Raw genomic sequence first — 15,098 nt, 5'->3', positions numbered from 1 at the left:
AGACATCCTGGATAAGAAACCAAACCGCAACTATGTGTTAAGCAAAGTACCACCTGATATTTTTGTTACAAAGTCAGAGATTCATATTCAATGAAATGTCAAGCATTAAAGACATTTTAAACCACAGCAATGTTTTAAGCCAACATAATGGAAGAACCCATTAAGAAGGTTCTGATCATGTTCATAACTGAAGATTCTTATCCAACTGAAGACCTCTGAGACTACAGAGAGTGCAGTAGATTGTATCCAGTTGGGCAAGATAATCCTCACCTCAGTGTCCTTAATAGAATTGGAACTGGTTAACAACCAGGGAAGCCATGCTATAAATGCTGAAATAAAAGATCTTGAAGGTTGACTATGAAGACCAATTGACTGCACTGAGGATATCCTCCAGGTTGCCCCCTAGCGTAAACGCCTTGGAGGCAATAGCACCCCTAATAGAGTGTGCCCCAAAGGTGGTGTTATCAATCCCTGCCTCCTGCAAGACCCATCTCACACAGCAGGTTGTTGTAAAGACCAGCTTCAAAGGTTTCTGAGGGAAATAAGTAGCTGCGCCACTCCTGTTCACCGATATTCTTCGGTAATGGTTTCGTAGACCCTCAGGCAACAGACTACACACAACTTTGGATGACCGGGAAAAGCAGGGTAATTAACCACCCTAGCATTGGATTTCGTATGTTGTGAAATAGTAAATGACACCTTCTGCAGTAAACATACGCGCTGTAATGTCAAGAGCACGAATATAAGACACTCTTTTTCAAGATATGAGGCATAACCACATTGTTAACTTACCTAAGTTAATTCGGCGACAAGTATTGACTATCCTGCCACGAAAGTAACATTCTAAGTACAACAGTAAGATCCCACAGAGAGGAATATTTTGGTTCCGGTGGGAAGGATAACAGAATACCCCTCAGAAGACGACAGACTAGAGGATGCTCTCCTACTGGGACATCATGAAATGGCACATGACCTGCCGTAATTGCCCATGTCATCCAACTTCGATAGAAAATTGACAACATGCACTACATCTGCCCCCACGGGATCAAGATCCCTTCGCATACACCAGCATGACCATCAACTCCATGCCGAACCATATATCTTGATGGTAGAATCTGCCCAAGCTCTTCTGATGAGGGAAAAGCATGTGTCAAAAGGCACCCGTAATCCTCCAACTCCAGCTGGTGCAAGTTGCCATGAGGGTCCGTCAGAAGTTTAGGAGTCAGGGGTAGTGGATTGGAAAATCCATAGAAAGTTCCAAAAGAACTAGATACCATACTTGCGACCTCCAGAGCGGGCTCACCAAGATCAGCTCCACCTCTGATGCCTAACCACCAACATGAGTCTGGCTATCCTTGAGAATGAAGAAAAATGAATGCCCCTGAAACTGACTCCAGTCCTGGAAAAAATAATCTGTTGCCTTCTCCAGAGGATCCGGACGCCATCTGAACAAACGGGTACGTTGGTGGTGGAGCTTCGAGGTAAAAAGATCCACCTGGCAAGAGCCCCACCAATCTATGATTCTTTGGAATAGAGAAGGGTCCAGCTCCCATGCACTGTAATCTTTCAGATGCCTGGAGTGCCGATCCGCAGACTGGTTGAGTCTCCCCAGTAGGTACTCCACCATCACCGACAACTTTTTCTCCAGTAGTGCCTTGCCAAATCCGCCAGCCTCTTGGACTTGGTGACCCCCATCTTCAGCAGTATGGCGCAAGAAACCTTGTTGGCCCCTAGACTCCTCACAACAAAGGAGCCTGCGAGGAGTACCAGGCAATTGATGTGCAGACCTTCTTCGCACTCTGGCCACCCTCCTCCTGTGGTAATATCTCCACAGCGTGCGCCCCACCCCTTACGACTGGCATCGATGACCAAGCCCAGGGCTGACCCAAAGATGGCTCTGCCATTAAAGGCCTGCATCTGATCGAGCCACCACTAAAGTTATGTTCGGGCCTCCGGCAACAGAGAGACCTCCAGCACATATGACAGACCTCTCTGGAGGTGCTACACCTTCAGGCATTGCATGGCCTCCTACTGCAATGGCCCCGTGAAGATCGCTTGGATCGACAAGACATGAGGCCTACAATCCTAGCCAAAGGACTAAGGGAAATGTTCTCCATGTCCAATGTTCCATGTAATACCCTGTGAATTAGAAGTATCTTCTTCTGGGATAGGTGGAGGAACTGTCACACTGTCTCTACTTTGAATCCCAAGAAAATCATTTGTTGAGCCAGAATAACATCAGATTTGTGAGTGTTCACTATGAACCCTAAGCCCTACAGAAGATTTTGCGTCAACTGAAGTTGTGAGACTAAAGTGGATTTTTCCTGGTGCATTAGGAGAATGTCGCCCAGGTATACTATTAGACTAACTTCCCTTGCACAAAATCATTCCATGGCCGGTCACAGCATCTTGGTGAAGCACCAGGGTGCAGATGACTGGCTGAAAGGTAGGCATGTGAATTTGAAAGTTTTGTTGTCCCACTCAAACTGAAGGAAACGCCTGTGGGAAGGAAAAATGGGAATGGTGAGGCAGGTGTCCTTTCGGTTGAGCCGTACCAGCCAAACATTGGGCATCAGAATATTGGTGAATACCCTTCATCTTGAAGTGGCGATACACCAGCCATCGATTGAAATCTTTCAGATATATGACCGGTGAGAAACCCTTGTCCTTCTTATCTACTAGGAAAATATTGCACAAGAGACCTGAGGGATGAAGGCTCTATGGGTAATCACCCCTTTCGTTGGGAGCTCTGACACCTCTTGGTTTACCACTCGCGTCCTTTGTTCTGAAAAAATCAAAGGACATGGGCGAGAGTGCTGTTGGGATGTCCCATAAAACTATGTGAAAGCCTTTCACAGTGCAAAACACCCCCACTTCCCTTGTTATGGATGCCCAAATCCGACTGAAGTATCGCTTACCGTTGGTGCCACCTGGTGCGTTGCTGGCTGCTCAGAAGGATCCTTTACTGCCACATCCTCTGCCATGACCTCTTGATGTTTTGTGGGGGTTGGAAGAGTAGGCCCGGCCTGAGGAGCCCCACCTACCTTTTCCAGCACCTCCAAAAAAGTTTGGTTTTGATGGATTGCTGGGCTTTGTCCAGTGACGAAAAGGGGTTAATTTAGCATGGGATATCCTTGACGAAGGGTTCTTCTATGAGAGCTCCATTGGCTACAGGGCTGGCTTCTGTGGTGGCTAACTCACCCAATCTGGGCTTAATCTTAATTAACAAGGAGCATCTGCACTCTGTTGATGAAGCACAGTTTGGGATTGCCTAAAAACAACATAGGGCCTGTTGAGCCCAACCTGACAAAATCGTGGGGGTCAAACATCTGACCATACGTCTTGGCATCCTCAGCCATATTCAGGTTCTTGGTCAGAGGCCCCAAAGCATCCAAGACCTTGTCCTGGCAGTATTGTGAGGAGCAGTCCAGGCCTTGCCACCCTGGAGTTGGTCTGAGGTATCAGCTACTTTGTTAGTTAAGGAAGTTATGGGGCAGTCAGCTTTCACCTAACCTCCTGGGCCATAGATTTTCTAATACGGCTGGCTACATATTGCGCCACAGTAGATGCAGGAACCCAGTATGCTGATTGCAATGGTAAATATCTTCTAGGTTCAGGAACCCCGACATCCCTCATGAAGTCCTTATCACCCTTCTCCTCCAGCCTGGGTGTCTTGGCACCACCCTCTGATCGCCAGGGTCTGCTCAGACCTGGTTCATCATACGAGTCCCATCAGGGTTATTTGGCTCTTCTCTGATATTGTCATCTGTTCCTTGAGGGGAGCAGAAATCGTCTTCGGTGGTATAACCGGGCTAGGACTCATCCTGAAGGTCCTGAGTGTCCAGACGCCTCCTTAGGTAGGTCTGGCAGAGCCTGTCAAAGGCATCCAAAGAAGTAGCCGCCTGGCTAACGCTGACATTAAGCTCAGCCTTGCGTTTACCCTTAGGGACCGCCCTGTTATCTGTAGGAGGCTCATGCCAAAGTTCTTCGCCTGCCCAGGGGTAAGCAAGTGCATCTTACCGTCAACTAAATAATTATTTAACTCGGGTTGCAAGGCTGAGGACACTGCCTGCTCCAGAGAAACGTCAATGGCATCTGCTAGCTCCATGTGGATAGGGAGAAGCTCTTGCTCCTCCTCAACAGACTCCCGGAATTCATCAAACCCACCTGCCATGGTAATAAGATGAGGCTTAAAGGTACAAGTCAGGAATATACGGAAAAACTCAATAACAATACTGTCTAGCCGGCCCGGTAGGCTTTGATGTACCAATACTTGATGCATTGCACTTGGGGAAGGGTTAACATGGCCCTCTGGATACCACAGCCTTGAGGGAAAAGCTCAGCAGGAGAAACCACTTAGCAGCAGCGTAAAATAGATTGCTGATGCGTTTGAAACTGACGCTGTAAGCCCACACTGTGAGCGGGTTAATTGAAGGGGAATTGCGTCACAGCCCCGAAGACGCTACGAAGGAATGCGCAGAATGCCCGAAGGGAGAGGCACCTTTCTGTCAAAACGAGCCCTCTCCACGCCCTCTACCGGGACCTGCTGGTCACCCAGCATCTCGTTGCTACGAGACGTTGCGCTGAAATGCCCAATGCAAGCAGAGGCTTCAGGAGGTCGCGTGAAGCCGCGCCCCTCATTTCACCGGCCGCGCATCTCGCAGCGATGCCTTCTCAAACACACAAATGGCTTCGTTCAGCACCATGCGTCTAGAGCTGGGTGTTGCCCAGGGCCCCTAGGGATTAATGCACACCCTGCCTCGGCGGGAACATCCTATCAGGGAAGAAGAAACCCCATACACAGCAAAGCTGCAGCCCTGCCAAGTAGCATACATCAGGTGTTAGGCTAAGACATTTCAGTGTGGTGGATTAAGACATAGGGGGAACATGGCGGCTGCAGGCTGATGCCGGTCGCAGGGGCTCGGAGGCGTCACAGCGGCTTAGCGGCAGCGGAAAAGAATTTCGGGGGCATGAGGAGAAAGGCGGCAGCATTTGTGACTCCTACCCGGTGAGAGGACGATGGTTCTTTCCTCTTTCCCCTCATGGTGAGGTCCCTTAATCGGTGTTTTCTTCTCTGCAGCAAGGCGGTTCACGGTGGCTCGAGGTAGCGCTCCACGGCGCTAGGAACCTGGGGCTGCGGATGGGCTTTGATGTTGATGTTGACCCGGAGGTGGGGCAAGTGCTTCAGGAAGGAGGCTCTGCTCCAGCGCGGTTGTTTGGAGGACGATGGAGGAGCCTCTGGTGCCGAGCCCGGGCTGCTCTTTTACTTACCCAGTTCCGGGGGCCAGTTTGCGGGGGGTCTTTTCATCAGTACTCTCACTCTGCCCTCCTATTCCTGGTAAGGAGTTTCCAGGGTGGGAAAGACCAACAGTGGAACTGTATGGAGCTTGACTCTTCCGTAGCCTAAACAACTAACCCCTTGGGCGGGGAGGGGGCAGCTCTACAGTTGATTGGAAACCCTGGTTTACAGGCGAATATTTTTTTAAACAGCAGTAAAAAAAAGCCTACCGGTGCAAAGAGAGAGTTGTTATCACTACCTGTAAAAAAACAAAAATAGATATCAGTTAAGGTCCCAGCAGGAGCTGAGGTCAAAGGGGGTACTGGATTCTGTGGAGAGAGAGGGTCCAACACCGCTAACCCCATATAAACAGAAGAAAAAACTGGGAGGCATTAAAAGAGTAAAAGGTTCTAAGGTGGCCCAATTATCCCAAAAGAATACCCCTTCGCTTAAAACCTTCTTCAAAATTATGGAGCATGTTGTGGGTCCTGAGGTGGGTCCTGTGGTAGTAACAGAGACGGCCGTAGTAGTTGAAGAGCCCAGTGCACCCCCCCTAGTCCTTGAAAACCGCTATGCCCCTTTAGAGACTATGCCGGACTCGGGAAATGTGGAGAGTCTAGATGAGGTTAATATGGCCATGGGCTCTCCAGTAGTCACTCATAATATTCTTCCTTTTTCTTTACCAGCTCCACTAGCTCCATTAGCTCCACTAGGTCTTCAGACCTCACTAGGGATATCAGACCCTCTGCCCCCACAGGTCGCAGTAGACCGAAGTCTCCAATCTCAATCTCAATTTCAATCCCAAACCCAAGCTCAAACTCAAGCTCCAGTCCAGTCCAGGTCACAGGCCCAGGACCATAACGGTTCGCTGCAGACAGTTTGTCCAAATGATGACGGGGATAGGTTGGGCTCTTTATTCCAATCATTAAGAGGGGACCTTTTGAATAAGTTTGAAATCTCTGAGAACAACCAAAAAAGTATTCACGATAGGTTTGATCTCTTAGAGTCAAGGCTCAATGATATCTGTACTCGGACGGGATCACTGGAACTTAAGGTCACTACACTGTCAGAGTCCGTGTTAGGAAACTCTAAGGATATTGATGCTCTAAAGACACAAAACCGGTCTCTTATGATGGATTTGGAAAGATTAGAGATGCAATCTCGCAGGAATAACCTTAGAATTTTGAAGATTCCTGAAGGGGAGGAGATGGAGGATATCAAGGGATTTGTGTGTAAACTCCTACGTGATGGGGTCTTGAAGGACCGGCCCGATATTGATCTGGAGGCAGAGATACAGAAGGTGCATAGGGACCCCTTTAGGCTTCATCTAGACAGGAAGGCACCCAGGAAGATTCTTGTTAATTTCCAGACTTATAGTATCAAGGAATTAATTTTAAGTAGGTGCTTAGCCCGGTCCACTCTCTACCATCGGGCCAACCCATATCAAATACGATCAGATATCGGTGGGAGAACTGCACAGAGACAGTGGGAGCTGAGTTCAAGAATGCCGGAATTAAGGTCACTTGGGGCGCCGGTCCAAATGAAGTTCCCAGCTCTATTGAAAGTGATGTGGAGGAATAAAATGTACAATTGTAGTCAACCAGAAGATGTTGACGACCTCCTTTCCCAGGTGAAACAGAAATAGAGGAAAAGGGACAAGGAGAATGATTAGGAGAATGCTATAATCGGTGGGGAAGGAAGGAAAGAAAGGAGAAGAAAGAAGGAAAATAGATAAAGAGGGGATGGGAAAGAAAGGGGGGAAGAAAAAAAATAAAGTAAGGGTGTAGGTGTAGGTATATGAACACGTTGAGCTGTAGGTTTTTAAAATAATGGTGGTGGGAGAAAGAAAGAGAAAGAGAAATATATATAAACAATGAATAATACCTACAGCTGATATAGTACGATTAGTAGGAGGAGTTTTAGAATCTTGTCGCCTCCTTTTTTTCTTTTCTTTAATAATGATCTATTCGCTGTGTCGCCTCTGCGGGGGCTCCTAAAAGGCGGTACAAGCGTCTGGTATGAAGGGTAGGTTCCTCAGGGGAGGGCTAGGGAGGGGTCATGGGGGGGGGTAAAGTGGAAAAATCGTCCTCATACATTGCAAAATTGTTCTTTTTAAAAAAAAACTCTAGATGCAGGGAAGCCTGGGTTAGCTCAGGGTCATGAGTACGCCAGTCAGTATAAAATTCCTCTCCTGGAATGTTAATGGCTTGGGGGGGGGGGGGGGGGTGGAGAAAACAATCAAGGGTCCGGAAATATCTAAAAAACTCAGAGGCCCATGTGCACTTACAGCAGGAAACCCACCCAGAGGCCAAAATGTGCGAACAAGCTTTTGGTAAATTGGGTTCGGTACAGGATGTATTATGTTCTAGGCAGAAGGGATGTATAAGGGCGTAGAAATCATTGTCAGGGCAAATAAGGGGATTAAGGTCCAGAAATGGGACACAGATCAGTCTGGTAGATGGCTAGTGGCAGCCCTCTCTATAGGCGGTGCACCCTTTACTTGCGCAGTGTACTACGGCCCTGAATGAGGATAATTCTGGTCCTCTTTTGAATTTGGGGGCAAGTTTATTACAGCACTCTGCTCCTGTGATATTAGGGGGAGAGTTCAATCTGCTCTTCGATAAGCAATTAGACCGGACCTCTAGGGTTAAATACTGTGTTCCAACTAGTACAGCATCCGCTCTTAAGAATATTATGAAAGATTTCAACCTGCTGGATTTGTGGCGAGCTAAATATGGGGCTAAGAGAGAGTATTCTTTCTATAGCAAAGAATATAAGCAATACTCTAGAATAGATTATTTTTTGGCTGATCAGGCATTGCTTTCGGACATTGGATTGGTCTCCCATATTCCAGTGGGCATTTCGGATCACTCGGTGGTGGAACTGGTATTTAGTCTAGGGTCCAAGGCTATAAAGCGTAGGTGGACACTGGATAGAACACTCCTTCTGGATGAAGGTGTAAAGGTGGAGTTAAAAGAGAGAACATCCGATTTTTTTAGCTTCAACATAGGTTCCTCCACTGAGCAATTAGTTTGGGAGTCTTTTACGGGGGTTATTGAGCTCTCAAACAATACATAGGAGGAAAATCGTTAAGAAAAAAGATGCTGATGATCTTAAGGTCATAAAGGATAAAGAACTAGAACTGCAGCAGGCTGCTCTGACAGTTAGGGAGAGTATCTCAAAGTTGGAGAGAGAGCTGCTGGAATTACAATCAGTATTTAAAGCCAGGAGTGACAAGATCACCAAGGAAAGATGGGAGGTCAGTAGATTAAAGAATTTTGAGTATGGTGAAAAATGCGGTACTCTCCTGGCTTGGAAGTCAAGGACCGAGAGGGTCAGAAATAATATTAAGACGTTGATGCAGAGAGAATCTGGTCTATTGATATTAGAGGATGACCTGATTAGGGAGGAGGCTAGGGGGTTTATGCAGGATTTATACCAATAAGATACTAGCCTTGGAGCAGAGGAGACCAATGCCTGGTTAGCCCTGAGAGATCTGCCCCAATTTTCGGAATTAGACAAGATCTATTTAGCCAGCGAAATTACGGAGGGCGAGATATGGCAGCAATTTAAGAAAATGAGGCGAGGTATATTCTGATAATCTTGAGATAGTTATCCCGGTGCTGAAGACACTCTTTAACAGAATTTTTTTACAAGGGGACAGTATCCCTCCTTCCTGGTTAGAAGCCACTATAACACTGATAGCTAAGCAAAATAAAGATCCACAAAAAATTGAGTCTTCTAGACCAATTTCACTATTAAACTCTGACCTGAAGATTTTTTCTGGGATACTGCCTACTAGATTAGCCCGAATTATCAAAACGATTATACACCCAGATCAGAGAGGGTTTATACCTGGGAGGCAGCTCAATGAGCTTACGTTCCAGGTAATAGGGGCAATAGATTTTGCGGAGGAAAGAGGGTTGCCACTTACCATCATAGCAATCGACGCAGCTAAAGCGTTTGACCAGGTTAATTGGGCGTACCTTTGGGCTACTAGGACTAGGTTCGGGTTCCCTTCGATTTTTATTGAAGGAGTTAAATCGTTATATAAGAGGCCTCGAGCAAAAGTCCTAGTGAATGGTGGTTTATCAGAATGGTTTAACATCTCCAGAGGTACTAGGCAGGGATGTCCCCTGTGCCCCCTATTGTTTGATGTTTATATTGAGCACTTTGTTTGTTCCCTTAGAACTGATAGTGTTATTTCCCCCATTAAAATTGGAGAGTTGGAACTTAAAACTGCGCTGTATGCGGACGACCTCCTCTTATATACTTCAAATCATGTCGAGGCAATTCCCCGGTTATTTGAACAGGCCGAGGAATTCGGAAAGGTATCTGGCTATAAAATCAACAAGGAGAAAACAGATATAATGGGTTGGAATAACCTAATTCCTATACAAGGGGCTAAACAAAAAATCAGGTACCTGGGAATATATATCACCCAAAAACTGAAGGATATCTCTAAAACCAGTTGGCAGATAGTAGCGAAGGAGGTGTATAAGCTACTGTTAAGATGGGGAAGTTTGCCTCTGAACATATATCGGAGAGTTAATCTGGTCAAAATGACTATCCTCCCCAAAATACCTTTCCTTTTTAATTCCATCCCGCTTTCATTTAATTCTAAGGACATTGCTTGCCTCCAAGGGAGGATTGGATCGTTCATATGGGCCACAAAATCACCCAGGATTGCCTGGAAGAAATTGAGGAGAGGGTTGAGGATGGGAGGTCTGGACCTACCCGACTTGTTTTTATACTGCCATGCCTCTCACTTTAAGAACTTTAGGATATTTGCCAATAAATTAGATTCCTCTTCACAGGGCCGTCTCTTTCAGGCAATGTTACATGATCAACCACAGGGTTTAGAATATTTTCTCTTTAAATTCGGGGACCAAAAGTTTTATAAAAAAGTCCGCCTTAAGATTTTACAGGCTGCGCTCAAGAACTGGGGTTATGTCCGGAGAGCGCTGGGGATACCTTATTACAACATACAGGCACCTATTTGGGATTCCCCTGGCACCCCGGAATGCCTTTTAGATCAATTGTCGCAGCCACTTAAAGTAGCTGGTTTTAAAACGCGGGCGACCTCTGTGTCAATACTAGGCTTATGGACTGGGAGTCCTTTGTGAATCTAACTAACGGTTCCCTCACTAGATTTAAGTTCTACCAGTTGTCTGCATGGTGGGTAAGACAAATATCGGGAACCGGAGAGGATACCCTGATCCTAGATTCCATCTGTAGGGGGGGAGTTTGGAAACTGGAGGTCTCCTTTTGGTATAGGACACTTGCTGGAGTAAAAGACAGTCTGAACTCTGAACTTGAGAGTCTCTGGGGTTGTGTCCTAACCGAGAGTGCTGAGGAGGTACAGATAATTTGGACTGATGCATTCTCTATGTCTCAGAGAATAATCAAACCGGCAAATCTTAGAAGAAATCACCTGTTTATAGGGTATATTGGACACCAGCTAAATTGTCTAGGATAACAGCGGATAACTACTACTGTCCTAGATGTAAACAGCCGGCAGCAGACGATCAACATATGTTTTTAGACTGCCCGGAGATTGCCAGATATTGGGCGGCAGTTTGAAGCTTGTTAGAGGAGGTCTTATTAACACCGATCATCTGTTGCCCTAGACTAGTCTTTTTTGGTCTGCCACCGGGCTACCTGATGAACGATGCGGCTTCAGAATTTTTGTTCTATGTGATAGTTATCGCTAGAAGGGAAATCTGTAGAGAATGGAAGTTGGTGGCCCCACCCAGATTCGCTGATTGTCTAAAAAACATCATGATAATCAGCCAGTCAGACATGGCTTGTGGCGGAGCAAGTGCAAATAAAATCTGGTCGGCACTAGAGGCCGGGTCAACGGAATAACTTTGGTCCAATGATTATACCAGAGGTTTGTGGTCCGGTCCTCCCTGGTACATATGAGGGTCCATCGAGGTAAATGGGAGTTGGACAAGGAGACAGCCTACCTCTGGGTGAACTCTGTATGCCGCGCACATATACCGGGGGTGGAAATCAATTTTGTTTGTCTGAAAGGCACAAAGAGATCCCATCTAGAGCAATCATCTTCTGGTGGCATGTATGAGGACAAAAACAAAAAAAAAAGACATTTCAGTGTGGTGGTCTGCATCACCGCCCTGAAATGCAAAGTCATGCATATTTAGTGCCTCTCCGGCTGTCAAGCGGCCAGAGCGCTGGCTAGCTATTACACCATTTTTGACTGAAAGCTCAGAGAGGCTGCAGCTTGATGTGCGCTGTTTCCAGGAGACTTAGGGGCTGCCTGAGCTCTAGCGCAGCTGCTACTGCTAGAAAGTAACAGATGGATTCAATTCACTGCACAGATGTGATTCATTACTCATATATTTCACTGAGGTCAGGAGGAGTCAGTGAGTGCCCAATGGCTACTAGGGATAGATAGACACTGCCAGTCAGCCAGTGTGGTCAGGCGTTAGTCTCACACCCACAGTAATAGGCCGGTGGGTCCTGCCGTTGCCGCCCATGGCGGCAGTTGAAGAAAGTTTGGCTGCTCAACCTGAGGCAATCACGTAGGCTAATGTACAGTTCGCCGCAACCGGTAAGAATCATGATCCAGAGACGCTTACAATTAATTCGACCCCACCGGCAGCTGACTGAACCATGGACAGCTGTCCAGAAAACCTTACTGACTGTGCAGCCATGTAGCCTCATGCGCAGAACGGAAAGAATGAGCACTCGGCATTACCGGTAAACGAAGACACAAAAGTACAGAGCAGCCCTTGTTTGGGCACATATCCGCCTTCAATTTACCTGTCAATTGGCAATTTAGAATGTACCGCGAGAGTATAAAAGGGCACACCTCTCCACAGCGGCATTACCAGCGGAGCCGCGTTGAGGGGAAGAGGATAAATCGCATCCTGAGTGACCGTGAGTTAACTAAAACCCTGAAAGAGGAGGGCAACATAAGGACTCTATAAGTAGGAGAACTGAAACAAGTTTCTCTCATATTTTTAGATCGCTAAAACTGGGCAATATGGAAACCCCCCAATATACGTAAAAGGCTCATGAAGCATTATAACCAATATCAAAAAGTAAGACAACCTCTTTCCTGCTTTTTCCTCCCCACATCACAGGAATACAGGGAATGAACAAAAAAACCAATACGTGTGTTTCTAATGTTACATGTGTGTACTGTCCAGTCTTTGTCGCTTTACTTTACAGGGTGCACGATCACTTAAGACATAATATATGTATGTTAAAATCGGCATCCCTTCACTTTTTTCCTAAGGTCACCTCAACCTGGAAGATAGTTATAGATTATTATGAGAATAGTATGTAATGTGCTTTTTCTCCTTCTAGGTCTTTAATACACGCCAATTGGGCGATGAGAGACTACAATTCTGAACTACAAACTAGGTACATAACACCTATAGTTCACTTCCTTTTTGTAGAATACACTTTTGCATTTACATTTATGTGAGTAAGGTGGGGATCTTTGTGCAAACCCCGTCCTGAAGAAGGAGTTTTTAACTCCGAAACATGTTCATGTAGACGCACACATGAGGTTGATGTACATAATTATACACTAACAACCTCTCACTGCACCACCTTTTTAACGATACCAGCCGGGGGCTTAATAAAAGTCTATTTTTCACCCCACGAGCCAGGTATTTTTTAACCATCACTTATCACCACCTAAACCCACCACTCACGTACATTCATTACCCCACACACATCCACACATAGTCCATAAATAGTGCTCCCACGTAGTCGTCGGTTGCAGCACGCCGCATCCCGGAGAGGGGTGCGAAGACCCCGATGATGAAGCATGACACCAAGGGGCCTGTTGGTGTGTGAGGGGTATTTAAACAACACTGAGTGCTCCCCACCACAGTAGGGATCACCACCACCATCCAAGTGGATTTCACTTTGTTTATGAAGCCATGTAGCCTCAATCATGCCCGGCAGCCTGCGTTGCCGCGGGCGGGGTCTGAATCAGGTTGCGGAGACCGGTCAGCATCAATCTGGCTCTTGCCGACCCTCGACGCAGGAAATGCCCAGCTGAGCCCCTGAGGTATGATTTCAAAAGTCGGCAGTGCTAATGTGCTTGCACGCACATTCCATGTGGTATGATTCATTGGATTGCACTTTAATTATAGGCATGCTTCACAGCTGATCTATAGGCACACATTGCACGCCTGCTTGTTTTCAGAGGGTGCAGCTAATTATGGGCGCAGATTACCATTTCCTGTGGCCATGTTGCAGCTCTTGCTTTTTGTTGACATGTTATTTTTTGGGGACGTGGCACTTTGGAGCGGTCTCATTAAAAAGGCAGCCGGCGCTGCTGTGATTCTTACAAGCAGGGCTCAGCTGTCAGCCGGAAGCACGCCTGCCCTTTGTTGCAGACTCCGGTGGCTCACTTCACATCTGCAGGCTGGCTCCAAACAATGTCCCCCCAAAATGAGGTGTGCGGAGGGTGGATAGGGCCAAGCAGAGGCTAGCAGAAGCTTGTCCCTCCCAGCTGGGACACATCTGTCCTTCATTGCCCTGTTTACAGAGGGTCGGTTGTTGACCTTTTCAGGGCACCTTTAGGGCAGTCTGGGCTGCAAACAAACTCAGGCGGTGGATGCCATTGCTCACCTACCTTTCTGCGGACTGGGTGCAAACTTCCACCTAATGGCCACTTTCTCCTCACCCTGCATGAGACGAGTCTGGGCAAAGGTCTGCAGGCCTCATTCAATGGCTCTCAGTTGAAAAGCTTTGTATTTTAGGCAAATGTTGGGGTTTCAAATGGCCAGGATACATTTCTTTCACAGAGGAATGTAGAAACCATTGCCATTTTCTGTAGCTATCAACTGACATGTTCACAAAGCTGGATTCTTTCTTTCATGAGGATTAGCTGTGAGTTAATGCTTTTTACTAGGTTAGTGCCCTTCCATTTCTGTTGCTTTACAGCTGTTTTAAGCTCTTCTTAGAGTTTCTCATTCCTCAAATGGGTGTAATTTCTCATATTTAAATGTTTCCCTCATCTTCATTGCTTGATTTTGCTCATGAGAAAATGTCACTCATAGTCGTTGAATGTCACTCATAAATACACTGAAATTATGAAAATGTCACACATAAGCAATCTGAAACCTTGCCAGCTATTCACGTGTAGACTACCAGAATATAAAACAACAGTATTCATTAGGAGAAGAACACTTATCTGGATGCTGAGCAGCGAAGAAAGAGGAAGTGCTTTTCCTTAATGTTGGATACATAGGACTGACTCTATGTTTGAATGGTTGATCTATCGCAAAGACTCTTGGGATTTGTAGTCTCTGAATGAAAATGTTTGTTTTCATAAGGCTGCTGAGCAATGTAAATGGAAGAGAAAGCATAATCTTAGCCCCCAGGTCCTGACATAGAATTTGGACTTTATACAACTCTTTACCTAGACCCTTTGTAAATGTGCGCAGTAGCGGTGGGATGGAAATGTCCCCTCAATGATAAAGGGGCATGAACCCCTTCCCTGAGTGCCTGACTGCATGTAAAACTGGTAACCTTACTTTTGTTTTGTACTAGCCACACACTAATCCAGAGTGTGTCCAAGACTTATGCCTTTCCCTGGTAGTACGAGATCCAGAATTTGCTTTGTGACCTGGAGGGGGACATAATGCATGATGGCATAGTGGGCATAAGACCACTGTCATTGCCCAATATTAATACTGTAAATATGATATAAATATTTTAAATTTAAAAACATGAAATGTACATATATAATTATACATAACATTACATTAAAAAAATCATAGCAATTAAAAAATGTAAATAAAAAGATTTAATTCCCATCTATTATCCTAAA

The 15,098-nt window shown here is 46.2% G+C and overlaps 1 protein-coding gene across 1 annotated transcript in view; it reads left to right on the top strand.

Moving 5' to 3' along the window:
- The window catches only part of OBSCN (obscurin, cytoskeletal calmodulin and titin-interacting RhoGEF), a 2,124,484-nt gene that overhangs the window by 277,984 nt on the left and 1,831,402 nt on the right, over positions 1-15,098 (top strand). The gene's annotated exons all lie outside the window — the stretch shown is intronic.

Source organism: Lissotriton helveticus, chromosome 10 (genome assembly GCF_964261635.1).
Source record: "Lissotriton helveticus chromosome 10, aLisHel1.1, whole genome shotgun sequence".
Lineage (NCBI taxonomy): Eukaryota > Metazoa > Chordata > Amphibia > Caudata > Salamandridae > Lissotriton > Lissotriton helveticus.
This window is presented reverse-complemented; position numbering and strand designations above follow the sequence as displayed.